Below are 22,705 nucleotides of genomic sequence, written 5' to 3'. Positions count from 1 at the left end.
TCTAAGTCTCTATATTAGGGGTTAATGGATGACCTCCAACTTCCCCTTGGGTCAAGGTGGCAATGATAATCCTCTCCTCATATTCCTACTTTTAACCCACCCGTTCACACTTAGAGTGAGTTTTCTATGAGCAGCACACAGCTGGATCGTTTTCTCAAATCCACTCTATGGATCAGATTTTAGTTTTATCTATGTATGCGTGTTGTGTCTCTGCGTGTATGTGTAGGAGTCAGATGAGGGTATTGGATTCCCTGGAACTAGAGGTATAGGCAGTTGTATGCTATCCAGTGTGGATGCCGCAATGCAAGCCTGGGTCTTCAGCCAAAGCAACAAGTGTTCACTAAACCACTGAGCCATTTCTCCGGGCCGAACTCTGAGTTTTTAATTGGTGTTTAGAGGTCATTTGCTGTCAGCTGAGCTACTGATGTCTCATAGCTTGTGTGTCCTTTGTTGTTGTTTTTGCTCTCCCGTCTTACGTTTCATCATCTCCCCTGCTTCTATCCTGTGGGTGTTGAAACAGCTTTTAGGATCGCTTGTGATTTATTTATATCCTTCTTTGAGTGTCTCTGTCTGGATGTCTTTTTTAGTGTCTTCTCAAGTTATAATCTCACACACATAGCTCTGTTGCAGTTGCCAATTAATGCTGCTCAAATTGACGGATCAAATCCTGTTCCTTGCTACCCACTCCAATGTTCTGGGTTCCTGAAACAAAGACAGACAGACAGACAGACAGACAGACAGACAGACAGACACACACACACACACACACACACACACACACACACCGCCTTATATTTTAATGTGCTTGCTTTAAACAGCTCAATGGCTGTGCCACTCCCAAACCTACACTTGGCTAATACCTCCCCCCCTAGCCCTGCCCTATTCCTGAGTTATTACTTACTAAACTCTGTATTCTATCTTTGCTGCCCTAGACTCAGTCGGGGAGGAGGGGGGCGTGGGGCCGCTCTTTCCCAGCTCTTACATGATTGGTATGCTGCTCTCTCTTCTGTACCTCTCAGACCTAGTCCTTACTCCTTTCCTGGCATAGCAGTTCTAAAGTCCTTCCTCTCCCAGTAAAGTCCTGCCTCTGTCTCCCTGCCCAGCCATTGGCCGCTGCTGGCATCTTTATTTACCAGTCAGAAGTAACTTGGGGTAGAGACCCTCAGTGTCTTACATGTGGATTCTCTTGCAATTTTGGGAACCCAATTAACATAATACAAACATTAGACCAAATCCACAACATAGCTCATTGATTGACTGGAGAAGTTTCATTCTTCTGCCTGTCCCCTCCCCCATTTATAATGTAAATGTCTTGATTTTTCTCCATGTACTTTTAGAAACACGTCACACAGTGTTATTATTTTTGCTTCAATTGTCAAACTATTTTGAAAACACTAAGGCTTACTGTATTAATTCAAGCTCTTCTTTCTTACTGCTGTTCTAGGATTCACTCTGTAAATAAGCATTGTCCTTCCTTCCTTCCTTCCTTCCTTCCTTCCTTCTTTCCTCTTTCCCTCCCTTCCCCTCTTTTCTTCCCTTCCCTCACTTCTTTCTCAGGATCATATAGTCCAGGCTAGTACAGACCTCTCTATGTAGTGAGGGCCAGCCTTGAACTCCTGTTTCTGTCTTTACTCCCCAGGTGCTGGATGACAGGTAAGCATTATTATTCCCCACTATCATGTGACGTTTTGTTGTGCTTACTGCACACTGCTTGATGTTGTAGTATATATTGTGATTACCATAGTCAAGCAAATTAACATCTATGGCCTGTAATTTATTACATTTTAGCATATATTCTTTGGTAATTTCCTACATGAACACAGTCATTTTATATCCTATCCATCCACCACTCGCCCACTTTCCATTTTGAAAGGACATACATGGATCAGTGCAAGACACATCAAGACCAGGTTTTCAGCACAAAGGAGATTTGCCCCAGAAGGACAAATGGACAGCAAATGAGACAGAGACAGGAGACAGAGGATGAGGGAGAAGGGAACTGGAACAAGGGAGAGGGGGAAGGGATACTTGCCTGGGAGCAAGAAAAGACTACTTCTGGCTAGAGAGGAGACAGACATGGCCCAAAGGCAAATGGCAGTTTAAAGGGAAAAAGGGAAACCCTTCAGGGCTTTAGGGGTTTAGTGTTAGCATGAGTTGCTTTGTTTTGACTGGGTCTATTAATTAGAGCAGTCAAAGGGGAACTTTTGATTGCTAACCTTCAATACTTTGGTAGCTGGACCTTGGTGGTCTCCCATTTCTATCTTGGCGGTCAGCCTCAGAAGGAGGAAGTGGCCAAGTAAGCAAATAGACCTTGGGGGCTGCCTTTAGGAATGTGATCTGACACTTTAGCAAGGCAGAGGGAATTGGGGAGGGGCAAGGCCTGCCAGAGCCATGTTTGCCTTCCTAGTTTACTCTTTGTGTGTGTTTGGTAAGAGAAACAAAGTCCGTTGGCAGAATTCCCACCCTCGATGAAGTATTCTGAAAAATGGTCCTCATGCCTCAGCCAGAGGTCTGGCTTTATTGAGCCACTCCAACTGCAGGACTGTATCGTTCTCTTCTCCTACCTCACCTTTCCAACTCCTGGAACCTGCCTTTCTACACCCCCTGTTTTCAGCTTCGTGTAGATGCCACATGTAAGTGAGAGTTTCCTCTCGGTGTCTAGCTTGTTTTACTGAAACCCACATCATCCCGTTTAGCCACTTTGTCACAACTGGTCAGATCCAGTTCTTAATATTCACACTGTCTACTTTTTCCTTAAGTGTCTTTTATTTTTATTTTCCACTTGTTTGTCTACTCATCTGTCTGCATGCCTGTGTGTCTATGTACAGCATGCATGTGGAGGCCAGAAGGAGCCAGAAGATGGATTTACAGCCCATGGATAGGAGTCACAGGTGGTTGGGAGGCACACGTAGGTTCTGGGAGTGGACTGAGTTCTTCTGGAAGAGCAGCAGACGCTCCTTGCTGCTGAGCCTTCTCTTGTCTCTTCAGGTCACTCTATCTTCCCATCCACCCCTTCTTTCCATGCCCCGCTGTTCTGCCCATCACCCACTTCTTGGCCTTTGTGTTTCGGGAAGTGAATTTCCCACCATTGGTTACTACTTTGTTCCTAGTTATATCTTTATTTCTGTGCTACGGCTTCCCTTTCCTCATGCGTAGGAATTTAGGATTTTGTTGAACTGTGACCATAACCATTCGTGGGAGCATTTGAGTCGTGACCGCCTTCAGTCCCTCTCCATGGCAACTCTAACATCTCATGTCCTTTTAGTCATTGCCAACCACATTTCCTCACTCACTCCCAGGTGATGGTAGCTGCGTGATGAGAGATTCATTTGTTCCTTGGACACTGGGATGTTTGTGTATGATGTAAAGAGACCCCAATTTCAGCATTTTGCTTTCCTGGTGTCTGCTGACTGGCTTATCAGTCTGGAGAGCCAGCTCAGATTCCTAAGCAGCTTTTATGCTATAGAGGAGAGGTTCTCATGACTGCTGGACAAGGACTGGACATTTGCCTCTCAAGATGGACCCCTCTGGCCCACCCTGGATGGGAAGGAAGGAATGTTTTGTTATTGTGGCCTCTGTGGTCTCTGACGTGAATGATGGGGAGCCTCACAACCCAACAAGTACTGTCAAAATCCCATCTCCCCACTAGACTCCTCTTCTGTATCCCACCAAACAGTGTATGGGCTGGACAGGAGCTCTCCACTGCCAATGGAGAGAGACAAGTTGTACTGGCTAGTTTTGTATGCCAACTTGACACAAGCTGGAGTTATCATAGAAAAGGAGCCTCAGTTGTGGAAATGCCCTCATGAGACCCAGCTGTAAGGCATTTTCTCAACTAGTGATCAAGCTGGGAGAACCCAGCCCATTGTGGGTGGTGCAGTCCCTGGGCTCCTGGTCTTGGCTTCTATAAGAAAGCAAGCTGAGCAAGCCAGAAGAAGCAGGCCAGTAGGAAACATCCCTCCATGGCCTCTGCATCAGCTCCTGCTTCCTGACGTGCTTGAGTTCCAGTCCTGACTTCCTTTGGTGATGAACAGCAATGTGGAAGTGTAAGCTGAATAAACCCTTTCCTCCTCAACTTGCTTCTTAATCATGATGTTTGGGCAGGAATAGAAACCCTGACTAAGACACAAGTCCCATCTCCCCTCCCACTGCTGCCTCCCCTCTATATGTGTGTGTGGGGGGGGTGTGTATGTATGTATGTGTGTACCTTTGTATATATAGCCCAGAGGAAAATCTCAGCTTTCATTCCTGAGGCATTTTCCACTTTTTTTTTTAAAAAATAGGTTCTCTTACTGTCCCAGAGCTTACCAAGCAGGCTAATCTAGATTGGCTGGCCTAGAAGGCCCAGGGGTTGGCTGACCTCTGCCTTGTCAGCACTGGGATTATAAGAATGCACCTCCACACTACACCCAACTACTTAAAGATTGATTGATTGATTGATTGATTTTAGTATGTATGTGGGTGTGAGGGTACACATGGGCCATGACGCTCTTGTAGAATCAGTGGACAGCTTGTGGGAGACTCATATCGTCAGGCTAAAAATATAAGCACCATTGAGGCAGCTCGCAAGCCTGTTGAGAATACATTTATTTTACTCCTGTGTGTGTGTGTGTCTGTCTGTCTGTCTGTCTGTCTTTCTGTGTGTGTGCCTGTGTCTGTATATGTGTGGTCTCTGTGGGTGTGTGCAGATGAGTGTGGATACCTGTAGAGGCCAAGGGAAGGTTTCACAACTGTACGTATAGGCAGTTGTGCTGCCTAACGTGGATGCTGGGAACCAAACTTAGGTCCTCCGAAAGAGCCGAGTGTAGCCACTGAGCCATCTTCCCCAGCCCACGTGGGGATTTTCAATTTTTGATACCTTCTCATGTTTGTACTGGGGATGTCTTGTACTACCTCTCCCAAGTAAGGAAATGTCAACTACAGATGATGAAATGGCCAAGTAGAGACTTCAAAGATCAACCGCCACTCTCTTATAGACTCATTGTGTAAGTGCAGACTGGAAAAGAAGACAGCTCTGTAGGGATGGGGCGACACGGGGGGGAAGGGGTGTCTCTGTTTTGTGTTCAGCGTGGCTGGCACTGGTGCAGGCACACATTCTGAGAGTACCTGTGTGAGGTGAGGCTGGGAGATCCCACAAATGAGTGACCTGGGCATGCGGTTCTGACAGCCCCTCCCACATTCATCTTGATTCAGTTGCTCCCAGGATCACGGGTATGACTCGATCCCTGTTCCCTGGCACACAGTTATTTCCTTCATTCCCTTTGCTTGCTTTGCCATGGCAGTGAACCCTGCAGGACCTGAATCACTGTGAGCCCAACCAAACGGTATTGTCTGTGGGGGTGCATAGTGCCGACTGGGGGTGGGGAGCCTTTTATGTCACATGTAAGGGGGAAAAAGTCTGTGTTATTCAAATTCTCACCGAGTTCCTTCTGCTTATTTCTAAGCCAAAATCATCCGTTCCCTGAATTGTTTAGTTGAAAAACATCATAAATTTTGAGGAGCTGTGTTTGTACCAGCACATTTTCTTGCCTTATTTTAAACTTATGGATTTCTTAACTGTTCCTGTGATAGATTGCTTCTGGGGTGCTGTGGTACCTCATTTTCCTCTCAAGGAACTAATTAGGCAACATTGCTTTTACAGGGCGTACGTGTAATTATATGTAGCATGTAGATTTCAGAACCCCAATTTAGGGGCATAGGGTTGAGTTTAAAAAAAGTCAATGAACAAAGATTTTTTACTGGAGAGAGAGAGGTTGTAAAGAGACCCAGCCTCACATTTAAGGTAGGCACAATTTAAATGCTTTAAAGGACTTGGTTGAAGCATATATATTCATTCATGGTTGTTTTACACACATTTAGATGTGATAAAATACAAAACCATTTAAAGGCAAATCCATAGTTCCTTTGTTCCTCAGGTGTTTTACTACAAAAGGATTCAGGGGAAACAAAACGGCTGCCACGTGGAAATGTTTAAAACTCGGGAGTCATTGTTCTGCAGTTCTAGAGTGGAGTCAAAAGTCCAAGTACTGTGTTCAGTGAAAGGGCCCTGAATAGCAGTCTTTCCAAACAGCGCAGTCCATGTGTGTGCAAACATGAATGCAAGTGTATTCAATAAAAGCCATTGGCAATTTCATAGGTTATTCTATTCCATTCCCGTTCAGCACATTAAAAAGTGGTTCCATCTGTTACTTTCTGTTCCTAACAAAAGGGAATCGTTTTGATCAGTGTCCTTGTAATTCTGAGGCTTGGTATGAAACAAATCACAGTGTTAGGGCTCTTCACTGATCGGGGCTAAAATGATACACTGCCGTCTTCATGGTGACTTGGATTTGACTGGCTGGGCACCCAGGACTTTGATTTGGCTGATTACCTGCTGTGGCTTAAGTGATGCAGGACAATTATTGGTGCTTCCTGGTCACAGTGGCCTATTCCACACCTGCACCCTTTTGTTGGGAGCCCAACAGGGATGCTGGACATGAGGTCTCCATGAATAGACATCCTCTCTGAGCAACCCTCAGACACCAGATTGATTTATGGATGTATCAGGCTCTTTGTTAGCATGCGAACCCCTAATTAATTTAAAGCCCTCTGTAGAGAAATTAAACCCCTGGTTAACATTTCTAACAGACTCAGATGGTGCTAAGAATGGGGAAGCGAGTCCTATGAATGGATTCATCATGGTCACTGGCGTCTGTCCTTCACAATGAAGCCCGGTATGTGGATATGAGAACACACCCTCCAATAAAGAATGGACTGTCAAAGAGCCATCCCGCTGTGGCCCCCTAACCCAATTAGGCTTGTTATTCGGGTTCTAGCTTCCCATCTGCAGAGTAAGAGAGGAAGTCAGAGACCGGTATGGAGCAGAAGAAAGAAGATGTGGGTAAGAGGGGAGTCTACTTAGACTACATAGATCTCCGATTCAGTATTCCCCCAAATAGAAATACCAACTGCAGGAGTTAGTGCATATAAATGGGTAAGAGAAGATGCTTAACCCTCAGGAAATCATTTGTGTGTGTGTGTGTGTGTGTGTGTGTGTTGTATGCATGTGTATGTTTATGTTTCTCTCTTCCTTAATTGCTCTAAACATTATTTTTGAGACAGGGTCTCTCACTGAACCTGGAGCTCACAGAGCTGCCTAGCATGGCTGACTAGTAAACTTGAGGATCTATCTACCTGTCCTGCCCCCTCCACCCTCATCCAGGGTGAGCATTACAGATAAGCGCCTACCCTGCCTGCCCTGCCTGCCCTGTTACATTGCTGCTGTGGATCCAGCATTTTCTCAACTGAGCCATCTTCCCAGCAGCCCCACCATCAAGAATTCTGTTGCTTCAAGTTGCTGTCAGTAATAAAACTTAAATACATTAGAGGTAGAAGCATAAGAAAGAAACCACTCAAGCTCTAGAAAAAGACAAACATTAGTTTTTCTTTAATGCTAGTATAGAGAAAGACTGTTTAAATGACTCAAAAAGTGACTCACTGTAAACTGATACATTTCAAGTAAAAATCTGAGACTTTTCCCTGAAGATGTACACAAAGCAAAAAACATAACCCTTAATGAAGGACATGATGGGGAAACATTAGAAATTGGAAGTCAGGGGCTGTCAAGGTGATTCAGTTTACAGCAGCTTGCCACAAAAGCAGGAAGACTAGAGTTTGTGTCCTCAGGACCCTTGGGTAATAAACAGGTGTGGTAATCTGTAACACCAGCATTATGGAAGCCAGATTGTCCGTCGGGTTTGCTGGCTACCCAGTCTAGTTAACGCATGAACCGTAGGCCAACCAAAGGGCATGTATTCGAATAAGGTATACGGTGTTACTGAGGAATTACACCCGAGGCTGTGTGCTGGCTTCCATACATGTACATTCGCCTGTACACACAGACAGATGGAGATCAAACGAACAAGCAAGTATTAATAATAAACACCCCCTGAGTAGACTGAAATAGCACAGAGGGGCACAAAGAGAATGCATCACAGCCTTGTGGAATGCCCCTGGAGAAGGAGAGTGGTAGCCAAGTCCAGTCATCACTTTAGACCTCTTGAATAAAGGGTTGGGAGGGTACCATATCTCACCCATTAACTAGTGAAAGCCAGAGGATTTCACATCACCCTCTGTTGGCAAGATGATGGGGAAGCCGACCTGTTCTGCTGCCAGGAGCAGTATACATGCATGCACTTCCTTGGGATTTCCTGCTACCCAACAAAGTCACCCATGTGCTTGCCTCCAGTTTGCCTACCTTGTGTCTAGAAAGCTCCCAGACAATGCGAGTACGCAGTGCACATCTGTGCGGGTATTCTACATTGTAGGGATTTAAAAACTCCTTTAGTGTTACATTGTGTATGGAGTGTGTTTGTGGAGGTGCACCCATCTCACAGCATGCATGTGCAGGTCAGGGATATGGGTGTCAATGTTCTCTCCTCTAACATGTACGTCCTGGGTATCCAATTGAGGTCAATCAGGCCAGCGGTCAAGTTTCTTTATCCGGCAAGTCACCTGTCCATCCCACTGTGTTACTTGTGGATTGTTTATGAGTGTACAATTTTAGATTTAGCATGATTGCCTGTTCATGAAAGACAGGCTGACTGAATATTGTGTCTACACAGTATATTCCTGGGTAGTTGAGAAAAGGGAGTAAGGACAACCCCTGTGAACTCACATATTCCTAATAGGGGTTTTAAGTGGAAACCAAATATATAATAATAGAGTTGGGTACTTGTTTAAAAATGTTTAAAGATGGAGGGCAACTCCATATAAGCAGATATGTGCTTAGTTATTTATGCAAAAGAGAACTGTGAAGTATAAGCCAGAAACTAAACTGAATGGGATAAAAGGGATAGGAAAAGGAGGAGGAAGATTGTGGTAGAAGGGCCAGGCCTGGCAGGTACTGCAGAGGATAAACATTTGCATATCTCTGAATAGTAAGTCACTGTAATGTCTTACACTCACTGCATACACCCACAGAATCAATAGCTAAGTCCAGTCAGTGTGCACGTGGAGCCTAAAATCAGATACAGTCATTGTAAATAACATATATGTAATATATTTTTATAACATCTAGCATGTATTAGATAAAGTATAATATATTATTTACCGTCCCGTGGGGGAGGGCCCAGGAGCGGCAGGACTTCTGCGCCTGAGACACCGCCGGAACCTGAAAGAAACAGACCGGATAAACAGTTCTCTGCACCCAAATCCCGTGGGAGGGAGAGCTAAACCTTCAGAGAGGCAGACAAGCCTGGGAAACCAGAAGAGACTGCTCCCTGCACACACATCTCGGACGCCAGAGGAAAAAGCCAAAGACCATCTGGAACCCTGGTGCACTGAAGCTCCCGGAAGGGGCGGCACAGGTCTCCCTGGTTGCTGCCGCTGCAGAGAGCTCCTGGGCAGCACCCCACGAGCGAACCTGAGCCTCGGGACCACAGGTAAGACCAAATTTTCTGCTGCAAGAAAGCTGCCTGGTGAGCTTGGGACACAGAAGCAGAATTTCTCTAGGAGGCACGGTCTGTGTTTACCGGAAGTCCCACACCCGCGGATCCCGGCCCGCAGCAGCTCTCTGCTCCCAGACCCGGTGAGAGAGAGACCCAACCGCCTGGTCAGGTGGGCACTCCTGAGGCTGCAGAGCGGAAGAGACCACCAACACTGCTCACCCCTGCCCACATCCCTGGCCCAAGAGGAAACTGTATAAGGCCTCTGGGCTCCCGTGGGGGAGGGCCCAGGAGCGGCAGGACTTCTGCGCCTGAGACACCGCCGGACCTGAAAGAAAAAGACCGGATAAACAGTTCTCTGCACCCAAATCCCGTGGGAGGGAGAGCTAAACCTTCAGAGAGGCAGACAAGCCTGGGAAACCAGAAGAGACTGCTCCCTGCACACACATCTCGGACGCCAGAGGAAAAAGCCAAAGACCATCTGGAACCCTGGTGCACTGAAGCTCCCGGAAGGGGCGGCACAGGTCTTCCTGGTTGCTGCCGCTGCAGAGAGCCCCTGGGCAGCACCCCACGAGCGAACCTGAGCCTCGGGACCACAGGTAAGACCAAATTTTCTGCTGCAAGAAAGCTGCCTGGTGAACTCAAGACACAGGCCCACAGGAACAGCTGAAGACCTGTAGAGAGGAAAAACTACACGCCGGAAAGCAGAACACACTGTCCCCATAACTGACTGAAAGAGAGGAAAACAGGTCTACAGCACTCCTGACACACAGGCTTATAGGTCAGTCTAGCCACTGTCAGAAATAGCAGAACAAAGTAACACTAGAGATAATCTGATGGCGAGAGGCAAGCGCAGGAACCCAAGCAACAGAAACCAAGACTGCATGCCATCATCGGAGCCCAATTCTCCCGCCAAAACAAACATGGAATATCCAAACACACCAGAAAAGCAAGATCTAGTTTCAAAATCATATTTGATCATGATGCTGGAGGACTTCAAGAAAGACATGAACACACTTAGGGAAACACAGGAAATCATTAATAAACAAGTAGAGGCCTACAGAGAGGAATGGCAAAAATCCCTGAAAGAATTCCAGGAAAACACAATCAAACAGATGAAGGAATTAAAAACGGAAATAGAAGCAATCAAGAAAGAACACATGGAAACAACCCTGGATATAGAAAACCAAAAGAAGAGACAAGGAGCTGTAGATACAAGCTTCACCAACAGAATACAAGAGATGGAAGAGAGAATCTCAGGAGCAGAAGATTCCATAGAAATCATTGACTCAACTGTCAAAGATAATGTAAAGCGGAAAAAGCTACTGGTCCAAAACATACAGGAAATCCAGGACTCAATGAGAAGATCAAACCTAAGGATAATAGGTATAGAAGAGAGTGAAGACTCCCAGCTCAAAGGACCAGTAAATATCTTCAACAAAATCATAGAAGAAAACTTCCCTAACCTAAAAAAAGAGATACCCATAGGCATACAAGAAGCCTACAGAACTCCAAATAGATTGGACCAGAAAAGAAACACCTCCCGTCACATAATTGTCAAAACACCAAACGCACAAAATAAAGAAAGAATATTAAAAGCAGTAAGGGAAAAAGGTCAAGTAACATATAAAGGGAGACCTATCAGAATCACACCAGACTTCTCGCCAGAAACTATGAAGGCCAGAAGATCATGGACTGATGTCATACAGACCCTAAGAGAACACAAATGCCAGCCCAGGTTACTGTATCCAGCAAAACTCTCAATTAACATTGATGGAGAAACCAAGATATTCCATGACAAAACCAAATTTACACAATATCTTTCTACAAATCCAGCACTACAAAGGATAATAAATGGTAAAGCCCAACATAAGGAGGCAAGCTATACCCTAGAAGAAGCAAGAAACTAATCGTCTTGGCAACAAAACAAAGAGAATGAAAGCACACAAACATAACCTCACATCCAAATATGAATATAAAGGGAAACAATAATCACTATTCCTTAATATCTCTCAATATCAATGGCCTCAACTCCCCAATAAAAAGACATAGATTAACAAACTGGATACGCAACGAGGACCCTGCATTCTGCTGCCTACAGGAAACACACCTCAGAGACAAAGACAGACACTACCTCAGAGTGAAAGGCTGGAAAACAACTTTCCAAGCAAATGGTCAGAAGAAGCAAGCTGGAGTAGCCATTCTAATATCAAATAAAATCAATTTCCAACTAAAAGTCATCAAAAAAGATAAGGAAGGACACTTCATATTCATCAAAGGAAAAATCCACCAAGATGAACTCTCAATCCTAAATATCTATGCCCCAAATACAAGGGCACCTACATACGTAAAAGAAACCTTACTAAAGCTCAAAACACACATTGCACCTCACACAATAATAGTGGGAGATTTCAACACCCCACTCTCATCAATGGACAGATCATGGAAACAGAAATTAAACAGTGATGTCGACAGACTAAGAGAAGTCATGAGCCAAATGGACTTAACGGATATTTATAGAACATTCTATCCTAAAGCAAAAGGATATACCTTCTTCTCAGCTCCTCATGGTACTTTCTCCAAAATTGACCATATAATTGGTCAAAAAACGGGCCTCAACAGGTACAGAAAGATAGAAATAATCCCATGCGTGCTATCGGACCACCACGGCCTAAAACTGGTCTTCAATAACAATAAGGGAAGAATGCCCACATATACGTGGAAATTGAACAATGCTCTACTCAATGATAACCTGGTCAAGGAAGAAATAAAGAAAGAAATTAAAAACTTTTTAGAATTTAATGAAAATGAAGATACAACATACTCAAACTTATGGGACACAATGAAAGCTGTGCTAAGAGGAAAACTCATAGCGCTGAGTGCCTGCAGAAAGAAACAGGAAAGAGCATATGTCAGCAGCTTGACAGCACACCTAAAAGCTCTAGAACAAAAAGAAGCAAATACACCCAGGAGGAGTAGAAGGCAGGAAATAATCAAACTCAGAGCTGAAATCAACCAAGTAGAAACAAAAAGGACCATAGAAAGAATCAACAGGACCAAAAGTTGGTTCTTTGAGAAAATCAACAAGATAGATAAACCCTTAGCCAGACTAACGAGAGGACACAGAGAGTGCGTCCAAATTAACAAAATCAGAAATGAAAAGGGAGACATAACTACAGATTCAGAGGAAATTCAAAAAATCATCAGATCTTACTATAAAAACCTATATTCAACAAAATTTGAAAATCTTCAGGAAATGGACAATTTCCTAGACAGATATCAGGTATCAAAGTTAAATCAGGAACAGATAAACCAGTTAAACAACCCCATAACTCCTAAGGAAATAGAAGCAGTCATTAAAGGTCTCCCAACCAAAAAGAGCCCAGGTCCAGATGGGTTTAGTGCAGAATTCTATCAAACCTTCATAGAAGACCTCATACCAATATTATCCAAACTATTCCACAAAATTGAAACAGATGGAGCCCTACCGAATTCCTTCTACGAATCTACAATTACTCTTATACCTAAACCACACAAAGACACAACAAAGAAAGAGAACTTCAGACCAATTTCCCTTATGAATATCGACGCAAAAATACTCAATAAAATTCTGGCAAACCGAATTCAAGAGCACATCAAAACAATCATCCACCATGATCAAGTAGGCTTCATCCCAGGCATGCAGGGATGGTTTAATATACGGAAAACCATCAACGTGATCCATTATATAAACAAACTGAAAGAACAGAACCACATGATCATTTCATTAGATGCTGAGAAAGCATTTGACAAAATTCAACACCCCTTCATGATAAAAGTCCTGGAAAGAATAGGAATTCAAGGCCCATACCTAAACATAGTAAAAGCCATATACAGCAAACCAGTTGCTAACATTAAACTAAATGGAGAGAAACTTGAAGCAATCCCACTAAAATCAGGGACTAGACAAGGCTGCCCACTCTCTCCCTACTTATTCAATATAGTTCTTGAAGTTCTAGCCAGAGCAATCAGACAACAAAAGGAGATCAAAGGGATACAGATCGGAAAAGAAGAGGTCAAAATATCACTATTTGCAGATGATATGATAGTATATTTAAGTGATCCCAAAAGTTCCACCAGAGAACTACTAAAGCTGATAAACAACTTCAGCAAAGTGGCTGGGTATAAAATTAACTCAAATAAATCAGTTGCCTTCCTCTATACAAAAGAGAAACAAGCCGAGAAAGAAATTAGGGAAACGACACCCTTCATAATAGACCCAAATAATATAAAGTACCTCGGTGTGACTTTAACCAAGCAAGTAAAAGATCTGTACAATAAGAACTTCAAGACACTGAAGAAAGAAATTGAAGAAGACCTCAGAAGATGGAAAGATCTCCCATGCTCATGGATTGGCAGGATTAATATAGTAAAAATGGCCATTTTACCAAAAGCACTCTACAGATTCAATGCAATCCCCATCAAAATACCAATCCAATTCTTCAAAGAGTTAGACAGAACAATTTGCAAATTCATCTGGAATAACAAAAAACCCAGGATAGCTAAAGCTATCCTCAACAATAAAAGGACTTCAGGGGGAATCACTATCCCTGAACTCAAGCAGTATTACAGAGCAATAGTGATAAAAACTGCATGGTATTGGTACAGAGACAGACAGATAGACCAATGGAATAGAATTGAAGACCCAGAAATGAACCCACACACCTATGGTCACTTGATTTTTGACAAAGGAGCCAAAACCATCCAATGGAAAAAAGATAGCATTTTCAGCAAATGGTGCTGGTTCAACTGGAGGGCAACATGTAGAAGAATGCAGATCGATCCATGCTTATCACCCTGTACAAAGCTTAAGTCGAAGTGGATCAAGGACCTCCACATCAAACCAGACACACTCAAACTAATAGAAGAAAAACTAGGGAAGCATCTGGAACACATGGGCACTGGAAAAAATTTCCTGAACAAAACACCAATGGCTTATGCTCTAAGATCAAGAATTGACAAATGGGATCTCATAAAACTGCAAAGCTTCTGTAAGGCAAAGGACACTGTGGTTAGGACAAAACGGCAACCAACAGATTGGGAAAAGATCTTTACCAACCCTACAACAGATAGAGGCCTTATATCCAAAATATACAAAGAACTCAAGAAGTTAGACCGCAGGGAAACAAATAACCCTATTAAAAAATGGGGTTCAGAGCTAAACAAAGAATTCACAGCTGAGGAATGCCGAATGGCTGAGAAACACCTAAAGAAATGTTCAACATCTTTAGTCATAAGGGAAATGCAAATCAAAACAACCCTGAGATTTCACCTCACACCAGTGCGATTGGCTAAGATCAAAAACTCAGGTGACAGCAGATGCTGGCGAGGTTGTGGAGAAAGAGGAACACTCCTCCATTGTTGGTGGGATTGCAGACTGGTAAAACCATTCTGGAAATCAGTCTGGAGGTTCCTCAGAAAATTGGACATTGAACTGCCTGAGGATCCAGCTATACCTCTCTTGGGCATATACCCAAAAGATGCCTCAACATATAAAAGAGACACGTGCTCCACTATGTTCATCGCAGCCTTATTTATAATAGCCAGAAAATGGAAAGAACCCAGATGCCCTTCAACAGATGAATGGATACAGAAAATGTGGTACATCTACACAATGGAATACTACTCAGCTATCAAAAACAACGAGTTTATGAAATTCGTAGGCAAATGGTTGGAACTGGAAAATATCATCCTGAGTGAACTAACCCAATCACAGAAAGACATACATGGTATGCACTCATTGATAAGTGGCTATTAGCCCAAATGCTTGAATTACCCTAGATCCCTAGAACAAACGAAACTCAAGACGGATGATCAAAATGTGAATGCTTCACTCCTTCTTTAAATGAGGAAAAAGAATACCCTTGGCAGGGAAGGAGAGGCAAAGATTAAAACAGAGACTGAAGGAACACCCATTCAGAGCCTGTCCCACATTTGGCCCATACATATACAGCCACCCAATTAGACAAGATGGATGAAGCAAAGAAGTGCAGACCGACAGGAGCCGGATGTAGATCGCTCCTGAGAGACACAGCCAGAATACAGCAAATACAGAGGCGAATGCCAGCAGCAAACCACTGAACTGAGAATAGGTCCCCTATTGAAGGAATCAGAGAAAGAACTGGAAGAGCTTGAAGGGGCTCGAGACCCCAAAAGTACAACAATGCCAAGCAACCAGAGCTTCCAGGGACTAAGCCACTACCTAAAGACTATACATGGACTGACCCTGGACTCTGACCCCATAGGTAGCAATGAATATCCTAGTAAGAGCACCAGTGGAAGGGGAAGCCCTGGGTCCTGCTAAGACTGAACCCCCAGTGAACTAGTCTATGGGGGGAGGGCGGCAATGGTGGGAGGGTTGGGAGGGGAACACCCATAAGGAAGGGGAGGGGGGAGGGGGATGTTTGCCCGGAAACCGGGAAAGGGAATAACACTCGAAATGTATATAAGAAATACTCAAGTTAATAAAAAAAAAAAAAAAAAAAAAAAGAAAGAAAAAAAAAAAAATATATTATTTACCTATTATGCTTATATAAATATATATTATATAAATATATAAAGTTATGAGTTGTATAAATATGAAATATATTTATCTAATATCATGCATAAATAATTGTTTAATATATACCATTTATTATATATTAGCCTTAGTGAAAGAACTTGTAATATGCATGTTACAACATATATAATACATGACCTATAATATAGACATGGATGAAAAATATTTTCATTATTTTTTAATTTTACTTTATTATATCATATCTCATGTTTATATGATTATGTTTACATTCTTCAAAGGAATATGGGGACATATAGCTGAGGGACAGAGATAAGGGAGGTTGCTAGTCAAGCCTGTTGGATTTTGCTGAAGGCAGGCCTGGGTGGTAGGACTTAATCTGCTGGAAGCTGGCAGAGTAGTTACCCCACCAGGAATGGACGAAGTGTGGGTATGGATTTCTGGGGGGCTCCATTTAAGACACCTTAGCACAGTTTCTGTTCAGATGTCACAGTGACAGTGTGAATGCGTCACTCCAATGACATACCTATGTTGGTGAAGAATGGAGTGGCTTGAGTGAAGTCTAGTCACAGACACATGCCTGTCAATGTGAATACAATACTTCCAAATCTTTTTCCCTTCATCCAGCTCCCCGACAGTTATAATACATTTCTTCACATAAAAGAGTGATGTCTGTCTTACTTTCTATGGCTGTGATAAAATACCCTGACAGAAGCAACTTCAAGGAGAATAGTTTATTTTGGCTTACAGTTGAAGAGGGAATCAGTCCTTCATGGTGGAGAAGACATAGCAGCAGGTCCAGGAGACTTGCTGGTCATACTGCATCTACATGTAGGAAGCAGGGAGTGAGCAGGAAGTAGGAGCTGACTATAAGGCCTCAAAAGCCACCCCACCCAATAGTGACCCACTGATCCCAGTGAGATGCCACTCCCTAATGGTCCCACAACCTTCCCAAACAGTGCCTCCAGCTTGGGACTAAATGTTTAAACTTGGGACTAAATGTGAGCCTTTGGGGGACAATTCGTATTCAAACTGAACCAAACAGAAATATGATTACCTCCATCATCAACAGTGTCCCACCCCAACTCCCTGCCACTCACAAACCCAGAGCTCATGAAATCCACATAGTCATCATTTGGTTGTGACTGGCATGAAGATCTATCCCTATACCCCCCTGACCTTGAAGTATAGACTTCTTGGGCTTTCTTTTCATAAATACATGTTCAATCTGGGCCACAGCCTCTAGCAACTGACAGGATTTGTGATGCAGAAACAACTGGGCGCACGCAAGAATGAGCATACTTTAGCAATCAGTGGAGTGTTAATAGACAGAATCTGTTTCCTCTGTCTGGAATGTCAAGGTTGTTTTGTTGATCAAAAGGTTTTGTTATTAAAAGTTTAACCATTTTTTTTAAGTATCTTTGGCCTTTAACCTGTAGAATTGACTCAAGAAGTAGCATACATGTATATCCCTGATACATTGGTGTGTGCATTGCTGTTGTTCAAGTATAGATATTTGACACCATCCTTAAGCTTGGCTACAGCTTTTGTTTAATGACCAATAATTATATAGTTGGGGATCAAGTCTTCAGCTAAAAAGTGTCTTCAGAGTGTCAACTCTCCAAAAGACTTGTAGACATGTGACAGAACATTATTTTATTGTTTGAGGTGTGTGTGTGTGTGTGTGTGTGTGTGTGTGTGTGTGTGTGTGTGTGTTTGCTGTGAGGAGGTGTTATGTGCAAATGAATTCTGTGCCCAAAGAAGCCAGAAGGGGGCGTTGAGTTCTCTAGGGAATTAAAAGAGATTCCGAGCCATTTGACCTGTGTGTTAGGGACCAAACTCAGATCGTCTGCAAGAGCAGTATGTGCTCTTAAACCACTGAGCCATTTGTCTGTCCATCCCTAAAGTCCTTTTTAAATTGTAGGTTTGATCTCCTGAAAACTCACAATGTTAAAGAAGGCATCTTTCTCACAGTGAACTTAACTTCCCATTTCAAAGTTCTTCAATTATTTTTTTTTCAACTGATGTTTGTCCCATTAAGTCTGTACATCCACTGACATTCTTAACAGAAAGAATTCTTCTTAAGAACACCGGTGATCAAAAGGCCATTACTTGTCATTTAAAGATGAACAGCTATCTTAAGTCCTATTTTCTTTTTTAAAGATAGCCCTTTAAAATTCCCTCGTTACTTCCCTTCTCTCTACTCTGGTGCCAGATTTCTGCCTTTCTCTCCCCTTGTTTCTGTATTTTCATTCCCTCATTTTGTCACGTAGCTTTGATGGGGATTTGGGTGGATTGAGTGCTGCCTGGGATCTCCCCTTGGCCTAGTGGAACTGAGAGCACAAGATGCTGAGCTTGGTTCTGCCCACAAGATTTCATTATTGATTTAGGCTTTCCACCAGAAGAGGGCGCCACATTCATTAAAATAACATCCATAATCCAGGCTGCGCTCTTTTATTTCCCTAGCAGGTTCTGGACAGGATGTGTGCAACCTGACTCTTCCATTAGACCCCATGGGGGAGAAACGTGATAGCTATCCTTCAGTGGGAGAGGCTGCCTCAGGAGCTAATACCACAGGCCGATGGTCTGAGGATGCAGTCAGCACTCAAGGATAGATATGTTTTGATGCTGTCCTCTATGACAGTGACAAGAGCAAAGAACAGCCACCGTCTAAAACAGTGTGTCTCCTCTCCAAAGCCAGCATTTCTACTCAGTTGGGGATTATATTTCTTCAGAACTGAAAGGATTGGTTCTTTAATTAAGCATGTAATAGCCTTCTATTTATCATTCCACAAAACAACTGCCTCCTTGTATGGGATGGATGCCACGGGATGAAAAATAGCATGTTTCCTTCCCTTCTGCTGAAACTTGAATATGTCGTTAACAGCCCTGAGCCTCACGGTCTTTCCTTCTTCTCTCCACGTACCTGCTCCGGTGTCTAGAACTCCAGTGGAAAACCTTGATTCATTTAGATAACTACACATGGCTTCCAGACTCTTAAAATTCTAAATACCCTTCTGCTTAGTAATGTGTTAATCTGTCAGAAGCCGTTTAGTTATCCAGCCCAGATTTACTTCTGAGGCTGAGCAAACCTGTCACTGAATTACCCACGGAAGACATGGTTATGTTTCCAAGAGGACTGGGGACAGTTTATTCTAAGAGCATACCTGGAAGAGTGCATCTGCATGTGAATCTCGCAGATGAGTATCTCTGTGAGTATTTCTACCAAGAAGAAGAAATAGGGTAGGATGTCAGGCCGCATATGGAGCTCGTGGTAGAGTACCTCAGCATTTCTGAGGCCTAGGTTTGTTCAACTCGTGGGACTACTTCAAAAGAAGATAAAAAGTGACCTTAACAAAGACAGGAAAGATGTTTCCAACAGAATCTGTGCATCCAGAACTTTTGCCCAGTGCACCAGTGCTCTGTGTGGAGTCTTGTCTGTAGCTTACATAAAATCAAATCACTGTCTGGTGGACCAGGGAGATGTCTCAGTGCGAGAAAGCACTTCCCACACCAGCCTGATGATTTCCCTTCTGTCCCTAAGCAGCCACATGTCACCATCCCTGGAGCTGGACACTCTGTGGGTGATGGGAGGCAGAGACAGGAGACTCAAGTGGGCTCACCAGCCAGGTACACTGGAGTGGGAACAGTGACAGGAATAACCAAGACTTTGCCTCTACGTGTGTCCAGTGAGAACTGACTCCAGCAAGTTGTTCTCAGACCTTCATGGTTTGTGTGTGTCACACACACGCACACACACACACACACACACACACACACACACACACACAGAGAGAGAGAGAGAGAGAGAGAGACAGAGACAGAGAGAGACAGAGACAGAGAGAGACAGAGAGAGACAGAGAGAGACAGAGAGAGAGACAGAGAGAGAGACAGAGAGAGACAGAGAGAGAGACAGAGAGAGAGACAGAGAGAGAGACAGAGAGAGAGACAGAGAGAGACAGAGAGAGAGACAGAGAGAGAGACAGAGAGAGGGACAGAGAGAGGGACAGAGAGAGGGACAGAGAGAGGGACAGAGAGAGGGACAGAGAGAGGGACAGAGAGAGGGACAGAGAGAGAGACAGAGAGAGAGACAGAGAGAGAGACAGAGAGAGAGACAGAGAGAGAGACAGAGAGAGAGACAGAGAGAGAGACAGAGAGAGAGACAGAGAGAGAGACAGAGAGAGAGACAGAGAGAGAGAGAGAGAGAGAGAGAGAGAGAGAGCGCACATGTGCTCTAGTACTTTAGTAAAAACTGATTTCTTGGGAGTAGAAGGTGTTTTGGAAGCGCTATGTTAGCTACTCTTTCCCCATCCTTCCTGGTGCCAAAATATGTGCATGGTATTGAACACAAACACTCGCAGTAGGGCTGATGCTGCCAGCCAGCAGGTAAACTGCCTTTTTACAGCAAGCAGCCATCCCATAGTCCTTTGGAAACCTGCAGTGACTGCAGTCACAATACACTCTGGGTAATGGTGACAAGGGCTGATATTTGTGGAGCTGCTTTTCTGCCCAAGCGCTTTCCAGTGACCTGGAGGAAGGTGTCATTATTATTAATTCCTTGTTGGACTTGTTCAGGGAAGTTAAATAGCTGGCCTGGTCTCCATCTAGGAAGATACAGAGTTGGTGTTTGAACTCCAACTGCCCCTGAAGTCCAAAGGACCGAGCCACTGCTCTACACTGCCTCACACTGCCTTCTGCCATGAGAGCCCCAAGTGTGGAAATGTTACATTTTCCCTTTAAAACTACCTTCCCTTATCACTTTTAAAAGAATTGTTTTGTGTGAGTAACAGAATTACAGAATATGGTATGCTCATGGAAAAAACTATATTAAAATATGTCATAAAAGATAAAGACATATCCCTTTTAATGTTGGTATTTGCATGTGTTAATTATATGAATTAAAAATGGCATCCCATATCCAGACATAATAGATTTTGATATTTATCCTTATTACCTTCTATTGTCCCCCTTCACCTCTCACTGACTCCCATACTCCAATTAACTTGTCCCCCTTCTATTTTGATATCTTTTTAAAAAATGTCCCAACAGTTTTAATTAGGGAGACTTGGAGGAGCAGAGGAGAGGGTTTGTTTACAAGGATGTAATGTGGAAAGCTCAGCTGGGGCTGCAACTCAAGAGTAGTAAGTTGGCTTTGCCTTCTCAGGCTCTAGCCTAATCCGTACTAGTGACATCTATCAGAGAGGAAAAGAAGCGAACAGCAGCAAAGAGATCAGAAAGTGGCATCTTAACAAGGACAGGGATGTTCCAAAAAGATACAGGTGGCTCCAGAATATTTACCTCTGAGGGGCATGGGCACCATGCAAACATTAATTGCCTGTAGATCATATGGGAGGTGGAGGTGTGGGACCTCATTAGTCCCCATGACGGGGAGAACTTGTACAGAACTTGTACCTGACTTTCACAGACCAAAGGTCCTTTCAGCGGAGCCTGACTATTGTACTGTGAGGTGAGAACGTGTCTCCTGGCTTTGGCTGCCTTGTTTATCAGTCTCTAACCAACCCCAAAGTGGCACAGGGATGCCTTATGCATAGACCATTAACACATAACCATGGAACTATAGTTACACAGTTGCTGTGACTGCTGAGCTCTGTCAGATACATTTCTTACCAGATCAGCTCTCCCACTATCCACAGCAGGCTAAGTTTCCAAACACAAGTAGCTGGCTTTCTACTGTTGGAGATACAGTTGCAGGGAGCTAGCCTCTGTGTGTGTGTGTGTGTGTGTGTGTGTGTGTGTGTGTGTGTGTGTGTGTGTGTTGGCTCCATGCAGTTATGTCTGAATGGGAGTCTTTCTAAGGTGAAAGCTTTAGGCTGAGCAGTCCTGATCCATGCTCATCAGAAGTCCCTACAGGCCACAGTCAAGACTGGATGCTTACAGCAGCAGTCCTGGGTTAATATTGTCAGGAAAAGAAAACTGGGGCTGATAAAATGTGGCAGAAATGTACTTTGAGAGGACAAGACAGGGCACACCCTGGAGCTATTTGTCAGGAAAACAACCATTTCCTGGGTCAACTTCCCTAAAAGTCAAAGAAGAAGGGCTTTGGGCAGGCTGACCTAACAGGGAGAGCAGAGGTTTCTGTCTTGATCACTGCAAGGGAGGTTTGCCACAGCAGGTCTTATTGGGAAGTTTAGAAATTGGGGTGGAGGTGAAATTCTAGACAGGTATCGACAGTGACATTCTGTGTGCCGTCCTGTTTACATCAGCGAATTTCAAATTCCAAGGTCAGGCTGAGAGTTGTAGGAATGTCTCTGTCCGAACTTCTGGTGTCTCCTCCTTTCTGTAAAGTACGTGAGATGCAACTTGCAGATGCCCGTGCCTATTTCAGGAACAGTCGTTGCTCTTCTGAGGTAGTGGACCCATGTCTGCCTCTGCAGCTCTGTAAGGAGAACAGGGCACAGGGCTTCCGAGCTTTAGGACTGCTAGGGAGTGGGGCCTCCTGTTTGCTCACTGGCCATTGTTATCTATGTTGCTGTGACTAGGGCTGAGGCAGTTCTCGCAGAGCACACTGAGGAACCCATTCTTTACCGGGAAGTAGTGAAGCCTCTTTACTTTCAAAGTTGGCACTCCCATTAAGAACAATCATCTATAAATAACATTGAAGAAAATGGCGTGTGCGTGTGTGTGTGCGTGTGTGTGTGTGTGTGTGTAGGGAGGTATTGGAGGACTATTCATTCACATATGTGTATTGGGAGATTACGCACAT

The 22,705-nt window shown here is 43.8% G+C and overlaps 1 protein-coding gene across 15 annotated transcripts in view; it reads left to right on the top strand.

Moving 5' to 3' along the window:
- Positions 1-22,705, top strand: part of Nckap5 (NCK-associated protein 5) — a 913,274-nt gene that overhangs the window by 373,480 nt on the left and 517,089 nt on the right. For 2 of the 15 annotated variants that reach the window (XM_063272674.1, XM_063272673.1), the window contains exon 3: positions 9,114-10,024. The exons of the other annotated variants lie outside the window; for them this stretch is intronic. The gene's annotated coding sequence lies outside the window, so the exon portion shown is untranslated. The remainder of the gene's footprint in view (positions 1-9,113; positions 10,025-22,705) is intronic. 15 annotated transcript variants of the gene reach the window in all.

Source organism: Rattus norvegicus, chromosome 13, assembly GCF_036323735.1.
Source record: "Rattus norvegicus strain BN/NHsdMcwi chromosome 13, GRCr8, whole genome shotgun sequence".
Lineage (NCBI taxonomy): Eukaryota > Metazoa > Chordata > Mammalia > Rodentia > Muridae > Rattus > Rattus norvegicus.
Note: the sequence above shows the minus strand (reverse complement) of the source record. Positions and strands in the feature narration are given on the sequence as shown.